The following is a 7,464-nucleotide window of genomic DNA, read 5'->3' on the forward strand; positions in this document are numbered from 1 at the left end:
TTTCCCTTGCTCGAAAGCCATCCGAATCTGACTCTAAGGGGTGGTGCTCATTTCTGTTTCCAAGCTGAAGAGCCAGCACTGTCCGAAGATGTTTCCATGGTCAGTGGCTGGCATGACTAAATGCCGAGGCACATGGGACACTGTTACCTTCCCACCACACTAGTACCTATTTATAAACTTGCAATTTCTTGCTTTCGAACTGCTAGGTTGGCAGGAGCTGGTGCCAGAGATGGGAGCTCACCCCATCACATGGCACAAGGGTTTTGAACTGCCGATCTACAGACCTCTAGGTCTGCACCTCAGCGTCTTAACCTCTGAGCCACCACAGCCCCTCATGATTCATTAGTCAACCATAATTACAGTTATCCCTGAGTTTACAGTTGCAAACTTTTCCTTCTTCACTAAGAACCCCTACCACAGGCTCAAAACTATCAGTTTAGCATGGAACACATTCATGTCAATCAATCTTTTGGATGATGCATTTATACAGTATTTCTGCCAGAAAGAGGACACAAGGATGAACGATGGAAAACCAGATTAAAAAACCTCCTTGGTCTGAAGGTCATCACTTCAGATATTTAATTTGGGGTCAGAATTTAACATACTCTGTGAACGAGAATTGCTGAAGGCAGCCATTAAATAATACATTTGCATAACATGCTGAAAATACATTCATATAATCTTGAGCCAGGAAATAACCAGCCCTCCACATAAGAACATAAGAGACGCCAATGATGGATCAGGCCAAAGGCCCATCCAGTCCAACACTGTGTGTCACACAGTGGCCAGAAATACCAGGTGCCATCAGGAGGTCCATTAGTGGGGCCAGGACATTAGAAGCCATCCCACTGTTGACCCCCCCAAGCACCAAGATGACAGAGCATCACTTGCCCCAGAGTCCCTATCTATACCTTGTGGCTAATAGCCACTGATTGACCTCTGCTCCATATGCTTATCTAATTCCCTTTTGAAGCCGTCCATGCTTGTAACCGCCACCACTTCCTGTGGCAGTGAATTCCAAGTGTTAATCACTCTTTGGGTGAAGAAGTACTTCCTTTTATCCGTTCTAACCCGACCGCTCAGCAATTTCATGGAGTGCTCACGAGTTCTTGTATTGTGAGAAAGGGAGAAAAGTACCTCTTTCTCTACCTGCTCTTTCCCATGCATAATCTTATAAACCTCAATCATGTCACCCCTCAGTCGTCGTTTCTCCAAGCTAAAGAGCCCTAAGCGCCTTAACCTTTCCTCATAGGGAAAGTGTTCCAACCCTTTTATCATTCGAGTTGCCCTTTTCTGCACTTTTTCTAAAGCTATAATATCCTTTTTAAGGTGTGGTGACCAGAATTGCACACGGTATTCCAGACGAGGTCGCACCATTGATTTATATAGGGGCGTTATGATATTGGCTGATCTGTTTACAATACCCTTCCTAATAATCCCCAGCATAGCATTGGCCTTCTTTATTGCAGTCACACACTGTCTCGACATTTTCAGTGAGTTATCTACTACAACTCCAAGATCTCTCTCTTGATCAGTCTCTGCCAGTTCAGACCCCATCAACGTGCATTTATATTTAGGATTTTTGGCTCCAATGTGCATCACCTTGCACTTGGCCACATTGAACCCCATTTGCCATGTTGACACCCACTTGCCCATCCTTGACAGATCCCTTTGGAGTGCCTCACAATCCTCACTGGTTTTCACCACCCTGAACAACTTCGTATCATCCACAAATTTAGCCACTTCACTGCTTACTCCCAACTCCAAATCATTAATGAACAAGTTAAAAAGCATCAGACCTGGTACTGATCCCTGCGGTACCCCACTGCTTACCACCCTCCACTGAGAAAATTGGCCATTTATACTCTCTCTCTGTTTTCTATTAATTAGCCAGTTTTTGATCCATAAAAGGACTTGTCCTTCTATCCCATGATTTTTGAGCTTACTTAGGAGCCTTTGATGAGGAACTTTATCAAAAGCTTTCTGGAAGTCAAGGTAAACAATATCTATTGGATCCCCCTTGTCCACATGTTTGTTCACCCCCTCAAAGAACACTAACAGGTTATTTATTTATTTATTTATTATTTATTATTCACATTTCTATCCCGCCCTCCCCGAAGGCTCAGGGCGGCTAACAGGCACATTGCTACATAAAACAATAAAAACAGTACAAAATATTAAAAATACATCGTAGTTAATAATGAGACAAGATCTTCACATGCTTTAATTAACAGTTTAATTTGCTTATTCAGCTTTACCTTACTCTCAGAATTACTTATACTAGTGTAGCTTCATGTTTTGTTTCAGGAACAAAACCACATTAAAATACCCATTTCAAACCAACATAGTGCAGTGTTAACAAAATGATGGATTTGGACTAGTAAGACCTGATTTGGAGTCTCTTTTTAGCCATGACACAGTGTAACCTGGAGCCTGTTATTATTTTTCTGCCTAGACTCCCTCACAGGGTTGATGTAGAGCATAATTTCCTTGTATACTACTCTGAGGTCCTTCAGGAAAGGTGGGATGCACAAGAAGGAAAGCTGTTACAACTATATTTGCGTTACAAATTTAAAAAGCAGAGAGTTTGCTGAAACAAAAAGACTGACAATTCTGTGTCTATATGCCATTATCAAATCTTCTGCTACAAGCAATCAACGTTGTATCTTTTTCAGCGGTGTCTCTTTCTTTATGATGATAAACTCATGAAGATAAGTCCCTGCTTGTCTTTCACATCAGAATTCTTAATGGCATACAGTGGGAGTGGAGCAGCAAGTTCATCGCCACCACCCCTCAATACCCTTCTAATGTTCCTGATGATCACTGCTGATCTGATAAACCAGGAAGTGGTGCCGACATTAAGTATAAATGAAGAGAACAATAAGAAAGCCTGCTGGGAAAATACATAAGGAGATGCCAATAAAACAAATAGATGCCAGTAAGTGACCAAGTGATTGTGTTGGAAGCTTTCTCTGTGAGTTATATACCAACATAACATACCAGCAACAAACTGCCACAGGGGAAATTTTCATTACTTAAATCCTTTATTTCACTTCCCTCAGCTAGACTACCATAGAAACCAGTATGTTTTCCCTGTCACGGAGATTGTTTTAGAATAAAAATTATAAATATTACCTTGGGGGCGGGGGGAGGATGCAAAGTGACCTTTAGAGGCAAATCTGGAGAAAGGATCGATAAAAACGAAGATTTAAGTTTTTTGTGCATCAGGTAAACGTTTAAATCCTAACTGAAGTGCCGTCTTCAAAAGGCAGTGTCTGTGGTGTCATTGTTTACTCTAAGGCAGATAAATTGAACATTGTGTCATTTACTATCCTTTTAAAAAACCAATATATGAACACACACATTTTTAAAAGGGAGCAAACAGTAAATGGCCTGTTTCACATAAATCTAATTCAGAGTCTCGTTCAATCCTACACGCAAAAGAATTAAACAAACAATTGATCACCTTCCTTATGGTTCTTCCAAATATTAATTGTGCTGCTTCAAAACCAAAACCAAAAAGCAGCATGAAGCTTTTTTTTTCTTTTTTGAAGAAGCCACACAGATGGACCTAAATGGAACAATTATACAATAAGTGCCTGGAAAACAATCACAGTATTTTAGTTAAAGAAGCTGAGGCTTTGGTAATATAATATACTCATCAGCCGTTTGTCATAGTAAAAGCAGTAATTAAGTCCAATGCTATTTAATCTCCAGCCATTTTCTGTTCATTCTAGTCATTGTAAGGTTATCTTTAGAAGGCTGTAATTGGTTGAAAATTGGAAGCTAGATCATTAACAAGAACAAGAAATGGAAATGATTATTACTATTTTTTAATTCCTGGATTTTTTTCTTATGAAGAAAGGCTGTTTCCTTCCAAACTATTCTCTTTTCCTTCCAAACTAGTCAGTACAGATTGCTGTAATGTTTTAAACTATCTTCGTTATTTTAATATTTCAAAATTTGATTTCTTTTCCTGGATTGAAAGTAAGAATTATTTAAAAGTCTATGATTGCAAAGCTGAATGATTATCTGAGAACTCTAAAGGAAAAATATGCCAAAGGTGAAGGTTATCAAACTAGCCTAGGGTTTAAAGAAAAAATGGTGGTTTATCTCAGTTTCAGGGATACAGAATTACTTTTAGCAGAATTTTCATAGTTTGGGGTAAAATGTGCCACACATGGTAGCGGTGTGGTATTATTTTCACAGTAGTTTACATATAGGGTTGCCAACTTCCAGATGGGACTGGTGATCTCCCAGGATACAGATGACCTCCAGACTACAGAGATCAGCTTCTGTGGAGAAAATGGCTGCTTGGGAGGGTAGACTCTATGGCATGATACCATTCTTCCTTTATAAACTTCACCCCCAGGCTCCACTCCCAAATTGCCAGGTATTTCCCAAGTGGGGGGGAAAACAGAAGCTGTAACCATAGCTCCCTCTAAGCTGCGCTAGGGGGCACTGGCGCACAAAATTGTAACAGGCAGCACAGGGATTACTACTTTCAGCCCACAAGGCATTTCCCCCTCAACTGGAAACAATGCAGGATGGAGGCACCTCTTTCTGGGGCCCATAGAATTGGACCCCTGTTCCAATATGAAACTGGAGAAGGGGTTGAGGAGAAGCACCAGCAGCTATGCTGCAAATCTGGTGCCTCTAACTCAAAAAACAGTGTGCACGCCCCCGAGCCCCAAATGGAAAGGGGTGGGTAAACCTGTTCTCCGGTGGACAGGTCTACGAATATAGTGGACTGGGACAGGTAGACCTGTTCTCTAGAGGACAGGTCTACCAATATAGTGGAAAGGGTGGATGAAATTTGACCTGATTCTGTTTTCTCTTATAATGTTTAAATTATTCTTAAAATACAGTTTAAATATTATTTAAAAGAATTTTTAAAAGAATTTCTTCTGAGATTTTAACATGGTTATGGAAGTAATATTCTAAAAAAACTAATTTATGCGATAGTCAAATGTAGACTCGCTCACAACTTTAATGCTACTAGCTTTTTTCGCTCAAAGGGTGGAATTTCTGCTCGCAATACTGTGCAGCTTAGGGGAAACATTGGATCATCTGCTTCAGAGAAAAGGTGCTTTCCCTCCTGGTTTCTAAAACACTATTTCTAATAAAGTGAAATGAATGTAAATAAACTTGGATGTCTATACATCACACCTCTTGTAACATTGGGAGGTATTTCTAGATTATAAAATCACTGCAGTTTACCTTGGCCAAACATAACACTTTTTTTTTAGGGTAGAATTGGACGAGTTGCTATGATACTAACCTAGAAGTAAGGCTGCTATGGTTGGAAAAGGATCAGGTCTGTTCTCCAAGACTTGAAGATCTCTACACAAAAAGCCAATCAGTTTGGTGTACTGAGCACAAGAGTTTGAACCTGCTTGCCAGTTGTATCTTCTCCTGTAAAAGTAAGATCCATCCATTGTTATCCATGCTTTGATCATACCAATGTAGCATACTGCAACCAGTGTTCCCTCTAAGCTAGCTCACAGTTTTTTAGATATTTGCCTTCGCTCAGGTATTTGCCTTCGCTCAGGAAGGAAGGCTCCGGAGCAAACTAATTTACGCAATAACCAAATTGCTCGCTCACAATTTTCATGCCAGGAGCTCACAAAGTAGAATTTTTGCTCACAAGACTCCACAGCTTAAAGGGAACATTGACTGCAACATAATTTACACGAAACTGGTTCTGAAGACTGGATACTTTAGCCAATTCAGAATGCTACAGCGAGGCTAACTGTAACAGGTTACTGAGATCATTTTTAAAATACCTTCATTGGCTTTCAGTTCTTTTCCAGGCACAATTCAAAATGTTGATTCTTACCTTTGAATCCAGTATGGGACCAAGTTATTTTAAGGATTGTTTTCTCCTAGAATCCCAGGGTCATCTAGTCCAACCCCCTGCACAATGCAGGAAATTCACAAATACCTCCCCCTCCACACCTGTAGTTACCACTGTTCCACACCCAGAAGATAACAAAAAGATCAGCATAGCACACTCCGAGATCAAAAGGATGTGACTGACACACAAACACATAGGCAGAGAAGGAACCAAGCTATCCCACGGAGGAAGAGACGAGTAGTGGTGGTTGGTGACTTGAACACTAAGTTAAAGAAATGGAATGACCAGAGAATAAATGAACGGGAGAGAGGTGAGTTCAGTAATTTCCAGGTAAATTCAAAGGGACCTATAGTAGGAAAGGATGTCTGTAATCTGAGATGTCTTTATCCTAATGCACAGAGTATGGGAAATAAACAGGAGGAACTTGAACTTCAAATATTGGAAAGTAAGTATGATCTGATAGGTATCACTGAGACTTGGTGGGATGAGTCTCATATATGGAGCACAGAGATTGAAGGATATACCTTGTTCAAATGGAAAAGAATAAACAAAAAAGGAGGCAGGGTGGTACTATATGTCAAGAATGAATACACTTGCACTGAAATTCAGGATTTCGAGAGTTGCCCTGTTGAAAGTGTGTGGGAAATGATAGAGCGAGGGGAAAAAGAAGGGGATATTGTTGTGGGGGTATACTACAGGCCTCCAAACCAACCAGAGGAACTGGATGATGCATTTGTACAACAGCTTGCTAAACTTTCACAGAGACAGGATGTTGTGGTTATGGGAGATTATAACTATCCAGATATTTGCTGGAAATCGAACTCTGCTAGACATGGGGCATCCCGCAGATTCTTGAATAGTCTTGCGGACAACTTCATCTCTCAGAAGGTGGAGGTGGGAACCAGAGGATCTGCTATCCTAGATTTAATCCTGACTAACAGGGAAGAACTGGCTGATGAAGTGAATGTTGTGGGATCCTTGCGGAATAGTGACCATGTCAGCTTGGAATTTGACATAGAGAAGGATGTGAAACCAGGACACAGTAGGACTCGTATCCTGGACTTCAGGAAAGCTGATTTCAAAAAACTCAGAGAAATATTAGGTAGGATCCCATGGCTGGAAATGCTGAGGGGGAAATCTGCACAGGAAGGATGGGTGATGCTTAAGGCAAAATCACAAACTGTTCCGGTAAGAAGGAAAGGTGGGAGACGGGTAATGAAGCCGAGCTGGCAGAACAAGGAACTCTCTAAAGAGCTGAGACTAAAAAGGGAAATGTACAGGAAATGGAAGGAGGGTTAAATTACTGAGGGTGAGTATAAGAAGCAGGCTCAAATCTGTAGGGATGGTGTCAGAAAGGCTAAAGCGCAGATGGAACTGAGGCTTGTGAGGGATGCTAAAAATAACAAGAAAGGTTTCTATGCCTATGTTCGGAGCAAAAAGAAGAACAGGGATGGAGTAATCTCATTGCTAGGGGAAGACGGTCAAGCCTTAACAAGGGATGAAAACAAAGTGGAATTACTCAACTCTCACTTTGTGTCAGTCTTTAACCGTAAGGCAAGCTGTATGCAAACTGAAGAATGCAGGGCATATGAAGGAAGGAGAAACTG

This window comes from Gekko japonicus, unplaced genomic scaffold, assembly GCF_001447785.1.
Source record: "Gekko japonicus isolate JY-2015 unplaced genomic scaffold, Gekko_japonicus_V1.1 scaffold30, whole genome shotgun sequence".
Taxonomy (NCBI): Eukaryota; Metazoa; Chordata; class Lepidosauria; order Squamata; family Gekkonidae; genus Gekko; species Gekko japonicus.